The sequence below is a fragment of the Saccostrea cucullata genome, unplaced genomic scaffold (assembly GCF_032062105.1).
Source record: "Saccostrea cucullata isolate Sc308-1 unplaced genomic scaffold, CSIRO_AGI_Scuc_v1 ctg3346, whole genome shotgun sequence".
In the NCBI taxonomy this organism is placed as follows: domain Eukaryota; kingdom Metazoa; phylum Mollusca; class Bivalvia; order Ostreida; family Ostreidae; genus Saccostrea; species Saccostrea cuccullata.
In genome coordinates, this window is record NW_026933339.1 from 35,694 (window position 1) to 55,832 (window position 20,139).

At 34.4% G+C, this 20,139-nt stretch overlaps 1 long non-coding RNA gene across 1 annotated transcript; it reads left to right on the top strand.

Moving 5' to 3' along the window:
- Positions 1 to 1,352: 1,352 nt before the first annotated feature.
- Positions 1,353 to 4,767, top strand: LOC134238054 (uncharacterized). Its single transcript, XR_009985920.1, has 3 exons — positions 1,353 to 1,413; positions 2,317 to 2,883; positions 3,375 to 4,767. It is a non-coding gene; the product is annotated as an uncharacterized LOC134238054 (long non-coding RNA).
- The last annotated feature ends 15,372 nt before the right edge of the window (positions 4,768 to 20,139 follow it).

The window sequence follows — 20,139 nt, forward strand, 5'->3', positions numbered from 1 at the left end:
AATAAATGTCAGTAGTAATCGTTATTCCTTATATTTTAATAGAAAAAGTAAATAAGTTTCGAATCAAAAGGAATATTATTTGTAGGTTGTCTTTTCTTATATTTTATTTTTAATATTTTAATAAAAATACATCTTGATTTCATTTGAATTTGTCTCCTTATTTTTTTTCTTGTTGTTTATCTTCATGCAGATATTAACTAAAAACCATAGGACATGAATGCCCCGCCGAGGGTATATTAGTAAAGCAACATGAAAATTTGTATTAGTGTATAAAATTTGATCAGAATATCTTGAATAGTGATTCAGTGGAATTGCTCACATTAGTATGTATCACCATGTGACGTTTGACACTAATTCCATTAAAGTGAGGTAAAGGTAAAAGGAAATGACAAGGTCAAAAACTGCTGATTCAGTTGAAAAGCTCTTTATCAGTAAGTATCAGAATATGAAGTTGAAAAAAATATTATTAATGGTTTCTTTAAAACTGACTTAAACACAAATGGATAAAAGTGAGGTCAAGGTCAAATGAAACGTCAAGGTAAAAAAAACAATGCACTTGAAGTGCTTACCTTAATATCTATCAGCTTATGACATTTGACACTAATGTACGAAAAATGAGGTCAATATCAAAGCAAAGGTCAAGGTCAAAACTATTCATGCAGTTGCACATCTCTCATCAATATGTACCAACATATGAAAGAGGTAGAGCCACGAACCTTCAAAATCTGCCCTGAGTCCAAATTTAATCAAACTTTCGGATAAAATACTTTAGAATATATATTTTTTAAAAATACTTATATTTTTTCCATATTCCAAATACTTTCCGTTTTAGAAAAGGAGCTTTATAGCATTGTTTTTCCCATGTAAACCCAGTAAAGTCATTTTTACGTTGCAAATTTTAACACACTTTGTTCTGAATATTTGATTAATATTTACTTTATTTTTTTAATGATCTTATATTTGAATTTCATATTTATCTACCTGTACAAAAAGAGTAGTCTTTCTATGTAAAATGCACTGAAGAATAATATTTTATTTTATTTTCTGAAGATGTTTTAAACTAAAGTTGAAATTAGTGTACACAAACATAGGTCAGCTCACATAATTGCATCTTACCTACAACGGGTTTGTCATACAATGGAATGGTACATGTAAATATATAATATTGTTTCTTGTTGTCTCATATGAAAAAAAACAATAAAAACAGCGTGTAATATTTTTGGCATGGTTTATTGAATGAATCAATTATAAGCGAGATTTTTTTTTTGTAGTACTTATACGCGGTCGATTGAACATCATATCATATATTTGATCGGGCTCGTCCTGACCGTTTTATGCAATTTTGACATGTGCAGGTTTGTTTACTTTGTAATGCGCCTTGAGGTAACCGAAATGTGGGGAAAACAAGGACTGGTATGTATCTAATTTTTTTCCTGTTGCAATTTATCTTCGTGAATCAGGAAACAGTGTGCTTTAAACATTCTATTTACTACAGTTTTGTACAAGTTTTCGGTAGAAACCGCAAGAAGAAAAGGGAGATAATTGGATTTTCTTGAAAAAATGAAAATTGGATTTTCTTGAAAAAAACTTCGAAGCAAATTGCTATGTATGTACGATCTATTCCTATTTAATTAATAAACTTTCCCAAGAACAGTTTCTGATATGTTAATTGATTACCATGTATAAAATAAAACGGCAAGCAGTTACTGTTAACATGGTAGATTTGTTACATTTTGAAAATAAACAATGCATTCTTGTTAAAAAACGAAAAAAAGAAAAGCTATTGCTGCTAAAAAAGCACAGAATAATTTGTGCAATCCTGACTTATATGGCATAATTTTAAATATTTAAAAATATATTCATTACAGAATTTTATTGCATAAAATTAAATCATGAAGGTGATTTAAAAGAAGACAAAAACAGTTTTGTTGGGATAAAGAGGGAATTGAATTTATTACGTGTACTATACACAAAATGCAAAGTTATTAATTGTATTAATTATTTTATCTCTGTTTCCAATGGTGTTAATAAATTAAGACGTGGATAATCTGATATAAAACATATGGGATATGAAACAATTTTTTACAAATGTAATTCACACAGTGACAGAAATATCATGGCTATAACTCTCATGTATACATGTACATGCAGCAATTAAGAACCTGTATGAACAAGATAGAAATCGAGTTTCAAAGAATCTGTCAAACTGTCTGAACCTATTTCAGGCTAGTAAAAATATACACATAACTATAATAAAAAGCAGGCATCTATAATTCATCTGCAGTTAAATTATAATACATATTTATATCATTATAGGCACCCATGTTGAAAGAGCATCAGCCTGCAAAGGATGATAGAATAATGTAATCATTATTCTTCCGTTACACTTTCATCGGAATCGGACTCATCAAGGATGGATGCGTCACACAATGAGTTACCCCAATCCTGAATTCCGTAAGTCTGGCACTCTTGATGTCTGGAGAAGCCCAAGTACCAAAGCACAGCTGCAACGTGAGAGCAAACGCCAACTACCCGTGCCCCGGCACGACACTTGCAGTAGGTGGCCACAATGTTTGAGGGTGTGAATTCTATCCATAAGGTGTACTTCCTTGAGGACACATGACGTGACTGGAGCTTCACTTGGATCAAGCCAGGGTCTTCCCGGTTGATGTAAATATCAGCTTCCCCATCAATGTGTTCTTTTATATAGGATGGACTCAGTCTGAGCTGGTACGTTCCACAAGTTATGTTGGACAAGTCTTCTTCATCTAGTCTTGGGAAGTCATCCAAAGAATCATCATCGACCGATTTCCAAATAACCTTACGCTTGTCCAGTCCATTATCAACAACCCTCTCCTGGAGTTTGTTCACTTGATGAGAAAGGTATAGCATTTTTGCCGCCATCTCTTCATCATTACATGTTGTAGTGGATAGAGGTGGGGAAAACCTGTTTGATAGGGCGCAGACTATTCGAACATAGTCACCTATATATTTCACCTGGTTTGTGGGAAGAACATGGTTGAGAAATTGCCATTTCTTGATCCTCGCATTTGCAGATTCTATAACCCACCTCACCTGAAAATATATTTTTGAAAAATATGATATAAGTCCATTTTAGAACAATTTCTTGTGTATTATCATGTTGTAAATTTTGAATTTACTAGGGGGAGGTAAATGCAAAATTACAACCTAACTAAATTTTGCATTTACCTCCCCTTAGTAAATTCAAAATTTACAAAATGTTAGTTATTTCTTTTATATTAGGAAGAGGATATTTTTATGTTTTATTTTTCTTAGATTTTTTTTCATCTCTTCGAAGACAGAAAATTTTATGTATTATTGGAATACTTAATTGAGTTTATTTAAAATTTTAGATTCAGTATGCTCACCTTTGAAACAAGTCTTGAAGAATTTGCATCCGCACTAGAGAGCTGTTTCTCACCCCTCTTCAGGAACGATGGCATCTGTGCTCTAATACCAAGGTCTTCGAGAAGATCTAGGGAATCCCTGAAGCCTCGATCAACCACAAACACATCATTCTCCTGGACCCAGTCCCTAATGCTGTCAACATTTTTCTTTAGTGCATGATTTAGGATGGCGGCATCATTATTTTTGGAATCCGAATAGTATGGGCCCATGATGCTCAAAAAGTACCCTGAGGTAGAACAAATAACCATCGGTTTCACTAGTGGCCGTCCTTTATGCAGACTGTAAGTCCTCCTTTGAAATTTGAAATTATCACTCTTCTGGATATAAATGTATGTGCCATCAATTACCAGGATTGCTCGGGATTCTTCCTGGTCACCAAACAGGAATTTAGCCAGAGGACGGGTGTGTTCTGTTATGATTCTCTCCCTTGTCACATGCTCAAAGCCTAGGTATTGTGGGACGAAGGAATTGAGAAGGGCAATCCGAACTGATGAAATGGCACGTCGTAGACAGGACTTGGAAATATTAAAAATGGTTGCCATCAGCTTGTTGGAGAGTCCTGATTTCATTTTCATCAAGAAAATACCAACAGATGTTCTCAAGCTCCTTGCTGGGGTTTTCCTAACCTGCTCAGCATGTTGACATATTTCCCTAAAATCAGATTTTTTGTGTCCTGTCAAAGTTACATAATCATCGTCAGTCATTTCATCCTCATTGTCAAAGTCGATTCTTGTTTTGGAATATGTTATTGCAGTAGTGCGTAATTTGCCAATCAATTTCTCGAGATCTTCAGAATTTAAAAGAACAGACGTTGATGGCTGCAAATTGAAGTTTCCAACAATTTTGTCGTTCTGCACATGGTTTGGACAACACCTGCACCCTGCCGGTAGTAGTACATTGTGATCAAGAAAAAATCGAAATCGTATTCCAGCTGGCACGGTAATCAACTTAGGACCAGGGCGCTTACATAAAGTGCAGTAAGAGTGTGATCTTACAGTGCATTGGATATTGAGCCTTATTTGTGATGGAAGAGATGTAGTGGAACTATCAGCTTTCTTAGCTTCCTTAACTGTGCACTGTATTTTCTCAACATGACTGCAAGACTTGGTTCTGTGAAATGTGCATACACATTTATTGCAAATTGTGTCACCAATTTTTGACTCAAGCATGAAATTTTTTCTCAAGTATTTCTGTACATCTTTCCGTACATGCCTCCGATTTTTTGGTTTAGTTCTAATTCCACACAAAACGCAGTTGAAATACTTTGGACCAAATCCTGGCATACTGTAAATATTAAATTAATTTGAGACTTTAATGAGAAATGTTTAATAAATTATTTTTTTTTCAGGTAAAATGTTGATGCAGGGGTATTTTTCTCTCTCTACTTTAAAAGTTTTAAATATAAGAGAGTAGATATTATTTACAATTTTTATTTTTTTTTCTTTTCTTTTAAATAAATAAAATAATTTAAGTATAAATTAGCAAATTGTACAGTTAGCATGAAAATACCTTAATCCTATCTATGAATCTATAAAAGATTAAATTTATTTGCTTGTAAAGAAAGTCTTTGAATTCCCCCCCCCTATTCTTTAATTTTTAGCTCACCTGAGCCAAAGGCTCAAGTGAGCTTTTCTGATCACATTTTGTCCAGCGTCCGTCTGTCTGTCTGTCTGTAAACTTTTCACCTTTATAACTTCTTCTCAAGAACTGCTGGGCCAATTTTAACCAAACTTGCCACAAAACATCCTTGGGTAAAGGGAATTCAAGTTTGTTCAAATGAAGGGCCAAGCCCTCATTCAAGGAGATAATTTAGAAATAATGAAAATTTGGTGGCATGTTTTGAAAATCTTCTTCTCAAGAACCATTGTGCCAGGAATGATGAAACTTATGGGCAAACATCCTCAGGTAGTGTAGATTCAAGTTTGTTCAAATCATGACCCCCGGGGGTAGGGCCGACAATGGCCGACCAAAGTTTTATATAGAAATATATAGGAAAATTCTTTAAAAATCTTCTTCTCAAGAATAACAAAGCCATAATTGATCATATTTATATGGAAGCATCCTCAAGTAGTGTAGATTAAAGTTTGTTCAAATCATGACCCCCGGGGGGTGAGCGATGTGGCCCATGGGCCTCTTGTTAGCTCACCTGAGCCGAAAACTCAAGTGAGCTTTTCTGATCACTTTTTGTCCATCGGTCTAGCTGTTCGTCTATTTGTCCGTTTGTAAACTTTTCACATTTTCGACTTGTTCTCAAGAACCACTGGGCCAGAAAAGCTGAAACTTATGTGGAAGCATCCTTGGGTAGTGTACATTATAAATTGTTTAAATCATGACCCCCGGGGGTTGGGCAGGGCGACAATAGGGAATTTAATTTTTTTTTTTTTTTTTTTTTTTTTTTTTTTTTTTTTTTTTGATTAGCTAGCCCCAATCTAGCATTTATTATTTTTAACCCCTCAACTTTGAATTTTTCTTAATCTGCAACCAAGTACTCCATCTCTCAAGATGGTTTATGTAAATTAAGGGGAAAAGTGGTGATATAAATGAAATAATTTTCTTTTACATAAAATGAGAGAAATAAAATATGACATAGGCCAACATTTTTTTTTTCAGTTCTGTTTCATAGTTTGAGAGGGAGATGTTGACAATATTTATTACCATGCAATCATTTACACCCCCCCCCCCCCCCCCCCCCCCAAAAAAAAAAGAAAGTTTGGAGAGGAAGTGCCAACTTATTTTCTCTCCCATTTTTATGTACATGTACTTGTATGTTGTATGTGCGAATCATGTGAAAAGCAATGTCTACAGTTTTTAATTTTTTGTTTGTTTGTTTGTTGTTCCTATGTAAATTTAATCACTGGTAACAAATTATAAAAGAAATTGAATCTGAAAAAATTAGCGTTGGCCAAGCTTTGTTTTTGTCCGAGCACCTGATTCTTCTATGTGTATCGAGGACGTGATACGGTACAAATGTATAAATATGAGAAGGCAATTCTGCGGATATGTTGTATATGTCGGAGAAAATTGTTTACTGTACACAAGTATTTATTTCATTAAAAAGGTGACTAAATATAGCAATATTATGTTGGTAAAGCGTCTATCGATCTACAGATGCTAAACAGAAAGTAGACACCGAATGTTGTAATGTAGGTGAAGGTCAAAATTATTTATGAAAGCCAATCAGAGCTCCTGGAGACATGCGCACAGAATAAGGGATTTTCCGTTTTGTATTTATATCGAAGTCTGCACAAGTTTACTATAACTGTATAATGTAGACCTACATGTATTAGGATATATGTTTACGTGCATGAACATTATATATCCAATATGGAATGCAGATTGGTAAATAAAGGTAATACAGACGAAATATTTACAATTAATATTTTCAACTTTATGAGGTAATAATTGCAAAATACAATACCTGCTTTATTCGGGCTGGTTGATGATCCAAAATCAAAGTACTTTTTTCACAATCTTCATTACGTTTCTTTAATTGGCAGCGTTCATTATACTTTAATTATGACGTACCTGTCTGACGTCATAACTGACGTTGAAATTTACATTGACTTAATAGTGAAAAATAAAATAAAATAAGATTTTTATGCAAAATACTACTCTCCAGAGTCCTTTATTGTCATTTTTATTTCTTAAACACATGGTAAAGAATAAACCGAGAACAATATTATCACCATTTGTGCAGATATATAAAATACAATTGTATACAATTGGAAATGACAAGCAATACCACAAAATTTGTTGAATTTAAAATTTAATAAAAACAAAAAATTTTCATTGGCCACAGTCACGAACATCAATCATTTTTTGCTAGAGAGAAGATAACAACAGTTTCTTTTCACATGTGAAATAAGAAGAATGTTCACAACTGTGGCCACATCTAATTCTTCCATAGAATGCCCTCAAAAGGGCCTTTTTTGGTGTTTCTATATAACCTTCACAAGTTTGCTTCACCCCACAGTCCTTATGGTACAACGAAACTGAAAAATCTCGGTATATACAAAGAGAGTGTATTAAGTACTTAAATATACAGAGTATAAATATTATCGGAATTGACATGAACTTTTGTGAAAATTACAGGGCAGATTTTGATGGTTCGTGGCTTTAGCTCTTTGAGAAAAATATCTAGAAATGATGTCTTTAATTAAAACTGACTTAAACACAATTTGATAAATTTGTGCTCAATGTCAAATAGAGGTCAAGGTCAAAATTGTTGATGCAGTTGAATTGCTTATATCGGTATGTATCAGTATATGAAGTTTGACACTGAGTTGAAAATCTCTCATCTATATGTATCAACATATGAAGTTGGATACAAATATCTAGAAATGATGTCTTAAATTAAACCTGACAAGCACAATTTGATAAAAGTGAGGTCAAGGTCAAATAAAAGGTCAAGGTCAAAATTGTTGATGCAGCTGAATTGCTTACATCAGTATGAATCAGTATATGAAGTTTGACACTGAATTAGGAAAAAGTGAGGTCAAGGTCAAAGCAAAGGTCAGGGTCAAAAATGTTGATGCAGTTGCATATCTCTCATCAAAATGTATCAACACATGAAGTTTAAATAAAAATATTTAGAAATGATGTCTTTAATTAAAACTGACTTAAACATAATTTGATAAAAGTGAGGTCAAGGTCAAAGCAAAGGTCAAGGTCAATAATATAGATACCGTTGAATTGCTCTCATCAATATGTAACAGCATATGAATTTTGATAAAAATATCTTGAATGGTATCTTTAAAACTGTGCGAAACACTAATTTAAGAAATGTGAGGTCAAGGTCAAAGGAAATGTCAAGGTCAAAAAATGTTGATGCAGTTGCATTGCTCTCATCAATATCTATCAGCATATAAGGTTTGATGAAAATATCTGGGACAGTTTCTTTGAAACTTAGCTTTGAACAGAACTAAATGCAAAGTGTGACGGAAGGACAGAAGGACGGAAGACGGACATGACAAACACTATATGCCCCGGCCATATTCATGGCGGGGCATAAAAATGACACAATCCTTGTCCTTTGCTTATCCCAAAGACAACGTTATTTAAGCTTTAAAAGTAATTTTTTTTAAATATGCACATGGAAAAATGGGTTTAAAACTGACAATATAATGAACTTGTGAATTCACTTATGCCTCTGAATGTGTTATTTCCTTCTAGAATAAGATTAAACTCTTCAATGCATGCTCCTTCTCTTCCTGATTTTTTTTCCTGTCGTATATTCGCTGTTTATTTTGCTTAATAATAAATGTTATTTTAAATATCTCATTGTGACATTTAACGCAGTCTACTTTAAAACAAACCCAGAGAGAACGATGTAAATATTTTCAGCCATTCCTCCTCAGGTGAAGATCAATATACACTTATTTGTTATTTATGAAAATGTTATATTGTTAATATTGATTAAATAATCTGCATAAATTAAATGGAAAAAATTGTTAAACACTGCATTTGACAGAAAGAAAATTTAGAGTCCTGATGCTTCAATATCCACCGAGATGATTATAAACAACTTCTAACTTTTATAAACGTATTTTGTGCTTAGCAGGAGTCATGAAAATCTTCATATTTCAAAAAACTGTATTCATAATCCTTAATATAATCTTATGTGGCCATGGAGATTTAAAAGCTGGATATTCTTCTATACAATATGGCTATAGACTGATTCATAGAATGATAGAATCTTACGTGAAATATAGCATACTGGACTGTGTTGAAGAGTGTCTCAGAACAAAAAGGTGTACATCGGTCAATTATTATAAAGGCGCAAACTTTTGTGAAATAAACTTTAGAAGAAACTTAGATCAACAGGAACTTTACAGACAGGCCTCAGGCTGGTTATACACTGACATAGAGAACTGGGATGAGGTAAATATCTTTGTACTCACATTCTAAACATAGATAAAGATGTCATATTGTAAATTTTACCGGTTGACAATATATACAAAAGAACAAGGTTAAGGTACAGTTTATATTCAAACCTTGCCCTGTGATTTTCTTTAAAATGAAACTGATGTAAACAAAAAATGTCATGCTGTAAATTGTGTATTTACTACCACCCGGTATATTCAACATTTTCATGACAAAGACAAGAAATGGGGGTTGAATTCTATTTTTAAATTAACACTTTACAATAGATTACATGTGTACCTTCTTCAGGTATCTATTTTTGTCAATAATTTTCAGGTTTATAATTTTATTATTTTTCATTTGTTAAACACGAATTATCTGTTGATTTTTTTAAAAATAATAATCAGGTTCTCGCAGAGTCGTGCGCAGGATCACCGTGTCAAATAAATGAAAAATGCATCCACAAACCTTTAGGAAAATTCGAGTGCGTTTTGTCAGGTAAGACTAGAAAAAAATCATTATTTACAACAATTCGAAAGTAAAATAAAAGAAATGTTACATGTGTATTACAAAAAATTTGAAAAGTTAAAGAAATTTTATTGATAAATGAAAGTTTCGATTATTTTTATGCCCGTGAAATAGAAGATATGGGGACATTGTATGTCCGCAAAAACTATATCCTTGGCCATAACGTTAATGTTAATTAGTTGGAGCTTTAACTTTCATGTTTAACATGTGTGTTCCTCGTAGCAAAGATGTCTTTTCAGTACAAACACATTTCACCTCCTTATCTTAGAGTATGACCCACTTTTGCACAATTTTGAAATTTAACCTTGGTCATCTCCTTTGATTGGTTGGGTTGAAGGGAATTTATACTTCACACGTGTATTCCTTGTGATACATGCAAGACCTTCCCTTGGGTTCCAACAATTTTGACCTTGACCGTTGAGTTCAACTTCAACTTAAAAAAAAATTACCATTGGTGATAACTTTTGAAGGGTTGATACTGGACTTTTTACCCTTAACTCCCGGTCTTCACATGTTAGTGTCCCCAACGTAATACATGCACCTATGACCATATGAAAAGTTTTATTCATCATCTGTTCCTCCGTACATCATACAGGTTCAAATCCAGAGTAAACCGTCAACTGTAGAAGTCAGTACTTCTCGCAAAAGTGTACTAGGGCATTAATTCACTTGTATATTAAATTAAACAAGACACTCCCTTGAACACAAGCAATTATTACCAATTGAATATAAGCTTATTTTGAAGTGTTTTAACCTAATTTGGAAGTTTGAGGTGCATTTTGAGAAACTTGAACCTTCGCCATGAACTGCAATACAAGGGCATCAGTGTTTCACTTCTCGTTCTTATTGTTTCGCTCTCATATCTTATTATTTCGCGCAGTGCAGTAAATATAGAAACAATTCCGTGTCAGTAATACATGTGATACATGAAATAATATACGAATGTGTACGCAGGTAGATTAAAATTATCACAATATGTTATATGCGATCACTTCTGTATGCTATAGGTTAAAAATATAATGTCGTAATGGAATATTTACATTTAAATTCTGTAATAATACCATCACAGGGTATGAGAGGAATACACCTTCAAATAAAATCTTCATTCAATATTTCGGACAGTTCTTATAACATGACAATCCAAAGCACTTTCTAGAATATAAGAATATAGTATTTTTTTTCATACATAATAAAGTGGAAATAAAAGTCGTTTTGCATAGCTATCTTATGGTCAACATTTTCAAAATAAAGAGGGTCATGTGATATCACAACAAAAGATCCCTTTGTGCAAATTGTTAATATGAACGTTCATAGTATAAATTTGAAAATAAATGATATTAGTTACACAGTCAGTTAGTGACCTAATACGGATTCATACAGGGTGTGAAATGGAAATCCGTATTGGGCGAGGCGGAGCCTGTATTAGGTCACTAACTGACTGTGTTACGAATTTATCCCGCTGAAGACCTTTTTCATTATAAAAAAAAAATATTTGTGCATATTTTGAAAATATTAATTTTTATGTTTTAATCCAATAACAACCAACATAAAATATCGTTACGGTAACAAGAAATTTAACTAAACTACCTACGTAAACCGTTTCTTAGCCGCCATTTTTATTTACAATAACAACGCTTCGAACGGAATCGCGTGCCCGTTTTTTATATTACGCCTCGACGAAGACGTAATACGGACAAGTTTATCTTTTAAAAAAGATAGGTGAGCTAGCGCCGTAGCAATTTTTAAACACAGAAAGGAAAGTCCGTGTTCAACTGATTTATTTTGCTGAATATTTTAATTTTTTCGAGACTGGAGTGTGATCAAGTTATAATTGTTTTGTGAAGTGTGTTTTATAGACACATAGGTAAAGAAACGAGGGGGGGGGGGTGTTGACCTATTGGAGCTTTGGCGCAACGGAACATTTATGACCTTTACTGGAGAGGGGGAGACTCTATATAATATGGTGAAGATTCAGATTGAGGCATTGTATGAGCTGGTTTAAGAATATAATTTCGTGGCAATGTAGCAAAGAAAATACAGGGGAGTTAAAAGGAATGTTGAAATAACTGTAAGTGTATGTTGTATAAAGAAATCCAGAGAGTTCCGAATGTGAAGATGTGAAGAATTAAGCCACGATTGGTGAAGAAGCTTGGTTCTTTGCCAAGTTTTAAAGAGCCATGCATATTTTTTTAATAAATAACGGATTTATTCGTTATTTTTAGTGTAAATTCTTGTTTCTGGAATTTGTAGAATTGGCTGAATTGACCAATCAGAAATTAGAGTGTATCTTTGGTTGTGCTTAGACGTAAAAACCTCCCTTGTCTTTGTTTAGAAAAATCAGATAATGACTATGGGCTTTTCTGTCAAAAAGGGGAAATTTACAAATACATGTATGTAGTTATCTTTAAACTGTAACCTACACAATAACACAAGAAATAAACATATTAGTTATTTAATGATACAACGAAACTGTTATCGCACGGTCTATCTATGGTAGTTTTCACAGTTTTCCCAGAATGCACCACCATGAAGCCGAGCATGCGTATTCAAGGAATTTGGACTAACGTAGTTGCTAGCGCTCGAGAGCGCTAGCAAAAATTTCAGGGCGTCACGTGATTAGCTTTTATCCAATCAATAATCGACAAATTTGTCTGAAGCGGGATAATACGAATTGTAAGTTTAAGGACATGCAATTTAAAGCTTCTGAGAGCCTATATTTAGCTTCATTTTCAAATTATTTGCGTTATGAAGTTTGTTTTTCGTTGTCATGCAGCTTAGAGGAAGTCACAAGAAATATCGGTACGAGATAATTTTTTTTATAATCGCAGAGCATTTGAGATAAAAACAATGAACTTGTTAGGTGATTTCAGTAAATAAGTATAAAATATTTATCAAGGGAGTTATGTTAAAGCCTTCCTTTCGGGACTCATTTGGGATTTTACAATGTATGTAGGTCTTAGGCCCCTGCCTACTCGGGCATCCACGTCAAAAGTACCCTGACTACGCCCGTTTTTAGTTCTACTGTCCACAGGAGTTCGCGTACCTATCAATTATACCGAAATTTTCATTAAATAAAAAACAATGTAATACGTATAAAAATAATACGTGTTATTATTATAGGTTTTACGTATCTTTTTTATTTACCGAAAATTTCGGCAAAATTGATCGGTACGCGAACTCCTGTGACTGGTCAGAGACCAGAAGAGCTATGCGATAGTAATGCGTCCATCGTCCGTCCGTCTGTCTGTAAACAATTTTTTTCAAAATGCTTTTTCTCCTACAGTTTCAATATTAACTCGCCACACAAGTAGACTACACTTAGATACATAATTCTGTACATCGGTTTTTGATTTCTATGAACGGTGTTGCCGTGGTTACTAAAAATAGAAATTTCTGTGATATACTTTTTAAATGCGACTCCTCCTACCGTTTTGGTCTGATTTCAGTGTAATTTAACACACAAGTAGACTACACTAAGATACATAACTCTGTATATTGGTTTTCGATTTCGATGAATGGTGTTGCCGTGGTTACTGAAAATAGAAATTTCTGTGATATACTTTTTAAATGCGACTCCTCCTACCGTTTTGGTCTGATTTCAGTGTAACTTAGCACACAAGTAGACTACACTAAGATATATAACTCTAGATCTGTGTATTGGTTTTTGATTTCGATGTATGGTGTTGCCGTGGTTACTGAAAACAGAAATTTCTGTGATATATCCTTAAAAAATCCAATACCAAGTACAGTTTTAGTCTGATCATAGTATAATGTGGCGTGCAAGTAGTGTACACTGAGATTCATGATCATTATTCTATTTATTGCTGTTGTGAAGTTTCAAGTCCCAACTGCCAATTTTCTCTTTGTTCAAAGTACAAACCAGTAGAGCTTCAGTCTCGACAGAGACTTCTGGTTCTATACAAGCCCCAGAAAGGGCTCCGGACTGCATAATTCGGTGAATGATTATATTTAAATATTCGAAGTAGAATATATTGCAATTTTTTAACATATCAGATGATGTGGAATTGGTTTTTAAAAGTTAAATTATTAATACAAATTTCAGTCTACTTTAAATAACGATTTTTACTGCATTATTATTTCTTAAGAGAATGTATAAGCCAGGCATTGAATTCACGGTGAAAGCTTCCTTTAACATTAAATAATATTAAAGGAACCCTTGCGCATCTCTAATAATCGGGAAAAAAAACTTATTCAGCAATAAAATCACATGAAATGAAATTAGTGTATTTAGTAATCGTCCCTTATGTCATATGTGGTTTCATGTACCTAGTCATGTCAATAGTTTTAATCTCTAAATTCTGTATTCAACATCAGTATTATGATCTCTTTTGCTGGGATCACAAAAGTCTGTAATTTTAAGCGTCATTTTGTATTTATAATTAAATTATGCATGAGACAACCTGTTCTAGAGTTGGAAACACTTAGTAACTTGAAGCCCAACAAATCTTGGTCAATAAATAATTAGGGCCCCGCTTGGCGGGCGCCCTATAGTGATCAGTCTGTCCGTCCGTCCGAGATCTCTTGTCCGGAGCATATCTTCTCTCTCCTTGGCCCAATCTGGCTCATCCGTCACTCACAGAGTGCCTTTGGGTAACCGGTGTGCAGTGACCTTGAACCAGGTTTCTAGATCAAAGGTCAAGGTCATAGCGGAATTTTATGAAAAATCCTTGTCCGGAGCATATCTTCTCTCTCCTTGGTCCAATCTGGCTCATACTTCACCCAAAGCATGCCTTTGGGTAACCGGTGTGCAGTGACCTTAAACCAGGTTTCTAGGTTTAAGGTCAAGGTCAAAGCAGAATTTTATGAAAACTCTTGTCCGCAGCATATCTCTCTCCTTGGCCCAATCTGGCTCATACTTCACCTACAGAGTGCCTTTGGGTAACCGGTGTGTAGTGACCTTGAACCAGGTTTCTAGGTCAAGGTCATAGAAGAATTATATGAAAAATCCTTGTCAGGAGCATATCTTCTCTCTCCTTGCCCAATCTGGTTCATACTTCACTCACAGAGTGCCTTTGGGTAGTTGGTGTTCTGTGACCTTGAACCATGTTTCTAGGTCAAAGGTCAACGTCATAGCAGAATTTTATGAAAAATCCTTGTCAGGAGCATATCTTCTCTCCTTGGTCCAATCTGGTTCATACTTCACTCACAGAGTGCCTTCGGGTAGCTGGTGTGTAGTGACTTTGAACCAGGTTTCTAGGTCGAAGGTCAAGGTCATAGCGGAATTTTAAGAAAAATCCTTGTCAGGTGCATATCTTCTCTCTCCTTGGCCCAATTTGGATATTACTTCACTCACAGAGTTCTACTGGTCAATGGATGTGCAGTGAGCTTGGTCGAAGTTTCTAGGTCATGGTCAGAATTAGCCTCTCTGTTTAAAATCTTTGTTTGGTGCATAATTTTTTCCCTTTAATTCCAGTAAATTTATATAACTGTGGATACAAGATTACTTCGATATATATCTGTAAATACGCAATATCCGTGAAGTCGTCTTAAATTACTTTTACTGTATTACACAAATGTTCCTATTCAAAATAAACCCTTTAAAAGTACCTTACATTTTCATGTTCATTGTTGAAAGCGGGGCCCTTTGAGATGGCCACCATCTCAATGATATCTTAGTTATTATAATATCTCTTTTGAAAAGTACTTTCATCATTGCAATAACTTAAACAGTTTTTAATAGTTTATATTATCTGTCAGACAAATAAAGTTTACTTAATAGCAAGGAAATTAGAGATTAAATATTCTACATTTTCAAGAAAAAAAATGTCTTGCAATGTCGGGGGTCGCGATCGCACAGCAAGGTATTGATCCGTACGTAGCTAATTTGAATACTATTTGATAAGGTCCCTCTCGAGAATTTTTCACTCATATAGAGACGCCACCACTTGCCGGTGGAGAGCAACAAATTTTGTGCTATATTCGGCACTCTGGGCCATTGAGGGATCTTTTTTGTGCCAGCACCTACTGGGCCTCGGTTTATAGGTCTCATCCGAAGGACCCGTCTCCACAGTGGGATTTAAACCCACAACGTCAACTCTTTACTTAGCGACTCAAGAGCAGATACTCTAACCACAGTGCCACGAGGATGACCTGTTTCACAAGAAACACAACACCAATTTTGTCATCTTTCATTGTAAAATAAAAAGGATATGGCCATTGAAAGAACATACCATTATCAATTTACTAAGTTCAACATCGTTCAGTAATTTTAATACATTTTAAGCATCTTAACTGCTCCATTTCGTCTTATTTCATCCATCTTTCGAACGCCTTTTGTATTTGCCGTATTTTTAGAAATGTTGCACGCGTGGCGCAGTAAAGATTCGATCCTAAAGTCGCAGGTTCAAATCCTACTGTGGGATATGGTGACCGGTCCTTGGATGGGACCGTATAAGCCTAGCTGCAGAACTGTAGCTCTCTACTTGAGGAAATTTTGACAGATAAATCAGAGAGCTGCAGATCCATGCTTTGTTAAAACCGATTTACGCCGCCTATGTTTTGTCGCTCACTTCGGGTATGATTTCTTGCATTGGAATGAAAATCTTTATAAAACTGACATTATAAACCACATTGGGCTGATTGGGACCGTTGGGAGGTAAATAAAGCATCAAGAAGAAAAGAAAGATACATGCTTAATAATCGGATGTAATTCTTAAAGCTGGGGAAAGCTAAAAATACAGGAAATAATACCTTAAGTGAGCGGCGGTGTAAATCGAAGATATTTACAACGCATGGATCTGTAGTTCTTTGCTTTATCTGTCCAAATTTCCCAATGCAGAGAGCTACATTTCTGCAGCTAGTAAAAACCGAGGTCCCGTGTCATAGTAGGTGCTGGCACTTAAAAGATCCATCACTGCTCAATAGCCCTGAGTGCCTAGTATAGGAATAAATTTGTTGCTCTCCATCGGCAAGTGGTTGCGTCTCAGCATGAGTGAAAAAAAATCTCGAGATAGGGACCATATGAATGAAAAAATCTAGAGGTATAGACGTTCAACAACATACAATGTATCGATTTTACTTGAGAAAGTTTATGTTCAGATTAGTAAATTTGACCGATTTTTTTCTTTCTCAGATTGTGGGATCCCTGTCAATAACGAAAATACCACGTGGGATGTACGGGACTGGGAAGGAATAGGAATAAGAAAACGAATGCACATTAAATGCTTGGATGCCTTTGAACAGCGAGGATCCGGAATGATCGTGTGCCATAAAAATGGGACCTGGATTACGGACTTGGTTTGTCAAGGTTGAAGAAAAAAATCTAGATATTGTCTTTTTTAAAGGATTTCTTTTAATGATTTATTTATAAAATCATAATCTAGCACGTATCATATATGCTTGTCTCTAGAAGAAGATGCTCATGGACCACATCACTCACCAGAACATATTGGCCAGGAAAAAATCAGTTGGGCATTCAAAAGTTTGCACTCCACGGGTTGGCTTGAATTTAAAAATTTAATTCTGGACTTCCTTAAGATACTTCTACATCAATAAAACTAATGCATCGCATTTACTTTTCTTGAACAAAGGAATATTTTTCTATATATTCTTTTGCAAAAGTCGCCCCCTTAACTTCTTCCTTCCCCTGGAATGTAGAATCATAATTTGAACAAACCTGTGTCTACTACCGTAACGTAAGAATCGGTCCATATCAATATTACTTAAGTTTTTCTGGTCCTACGGTTGTTTTCTTTTTTTCTTCTTCGATATATTCCTTTTGTATTAAATTTCAACATTTTTTTTCTGAAAAGAACCAAAATAAAGCCTACCTATGATACACTAGGAAAGCAGTAAAATCAATATCCTGTAAAAACAATATTAAGGGAGGAATAATACTCGGTTCTGTATGATTTCAGTCTGTAACGGTATAAAGGATTTCTGATAAAAATTACTATCGTAAATTGAGTTTAAAATGTCCAATCAAAAAGTAATTATACCCAGTTTAAAAGCAAAATGGCACAATTAAATACAGTATTTTGATAATTTTATATTATATATTAATTTATATCGATATCACATCATGGCTTCCCTGTTCTACAGAAGATTTTTAGCTCTACTGGTCAGAGACCAGAAGAGCTAATGCGATAGTAATGCGTCCGGCGTCCGTCCGTCTGTCTGTAAACAATTTTTCAAAATGCTACTCCTCCTACAGTTTTGGTCTAATTTCAATATAACTTGGCACACAAGTAGACTACACTAAGATACATAATTCTGTGTATCGTTTTTTGATTTCGATAAATGGTGTTGCCGTGGTAACTAAAAATAGAAATTTCTGTGAAATTTCTTTCAAAATGCTACTCCTCCTACAGTTTTGGTCTGATTTCAATATAACTTGGCACACAAGTAGACTACACTTAGATACATAATTCTGTATATCGGTTTTTGATTTCAATAAACGATGTTGCCGTGGTAACTAAAAATAGAAATTTCTGTGAAATTTCTTTCAAAATGCTACTCCTCCTACAGTTTTGGTCTGATTTCAATATAACTTAGCACACAAGTAGACTACACTAACATACATAATTCTCTGTATCGGTTTTTGATTTCCATGAACGATGTTGTGGTTACTAAAAATAGAAATTTCATTAAAATGGTTTCAAAATGCTACTCCTCCTACAGTTTTGGTCTGATTTCTATATAACTTGGCACACACGTAGACTGCACTAAGATACATAATTAGGTTTATAGGTTTTGATTTCGATGAATGGTGTTGTCATATTTTCTAAAAATAGAAATTTCTGTAAAATTGTTTCAAAATGCTACTCCTCCTACAGTTTTGGTCTGATTTCAATATAACTTGGCACACAAGTAGACTACACTAAGATCCATAATTTTCTTCATCGATTTTTGATTTCCATGAATGGTGTTGCCGTGGTTACTAAAAATAAAAATGTCTATAAAATTGTTTCAAAATGCTACTCCTCTCAAGTTTTGGTCTGATATCAATATAACTTGGCACACAAGTAGACTACACTAAGAACATAAAGAGGCTTAATCAAGGATCATTATTCTATGTATTGCTGTCATAAAGTTTCAATTCCCAACTGCTTAAGTACTTTTCTTTTCCTTTGCTATAAGTACAAACCAGTAGAGCTTCAGTCTCAACAGAGACTTCTGGTTCCTTTATATCATTACGTAAAACTCATCATAATATTTTAATTTTGGACGAATAATGCACACATAAAGGCGGAGAATAAAAAGAAAGTGCAGAGTCTATAGAACACAACTATTCTACAAGTAATTCTAAAGCAATATAGGAAAACTTCGCAAGACTTTCTTAATTATTTGTAGCTATATATATATATATATATTGCAAGTGAATAGGGAAAAATTTTTGGCTCTCTCTTTTTCAAAAATGTATATATTTGTAGAATCAATATCAGTACATGTATTTTTTTTCCGTTTTAGTTCGTCCTGCAGCTGATTGTAAGGAACTCCACGAAAATGGTCACACTAATTCCAGTGTATATGAGATTTACCCAAATGGTACCGACTCCGATTCAGTCCCCGTGTACTGTGACATGGAAATAATGGAAGGCGGATGGACGGTATTTAAGTTTAAGAAATAAAGTCCGCGGTTTCGTGAATGTTGCAGGATAACCTCCTCGGTCTCGAAATGTTGTTTGAAAGGTAAAAGCAGAACGCTTCGGCTTTTATCTCTCACACAATATTTTTAGACCAAGGAGGTTATCCTGCATCAGTCACGACAACAATGACTTTATTTCTGTTCTACTAAGAGCCATAAACAGGTCCAGTCCAAAGACTATTTCTACCTACGTAGCTATTAATAGGTACCTAGGTATTTAAAGCTACCCAAAGTAGCTATTTTTACCTACTTTCTGCTTTACTTACATTTTGCGGCCAAATGCAGGAACGGCGCAACATAGTGAGCACAACATTTCTTGATACAGTCACACTGATGATGGATATGACAAAATTTTGGCCAAATAATGATTACTTCATATATTATCAATTTTGCATAGAAACTAATGTAAAATTGACGATTCATGAAATAATCATTTTTTTTGGCCAAAATTTTGTCGTATTCATCTTAAGTGTGACTGTATAAAAAGATATGGTATTCACCATGTTGCGCCGTTTGGTATTTGTGCCGCAAAATGCAGAAATTATAAAAATTAGGTAAAAATAGCTACTTTGGGTAGCTTTAAATACCTAGGTAGCTATAAATAGCTACGTAGGTAGAAATAGTCTTTGGACTGGACCTGATAAAATATGGCTGATCGTTTCCTGTATAAAGAAACGAACTAGATCACCATGTCTCGAATTCGCTGTTCCATT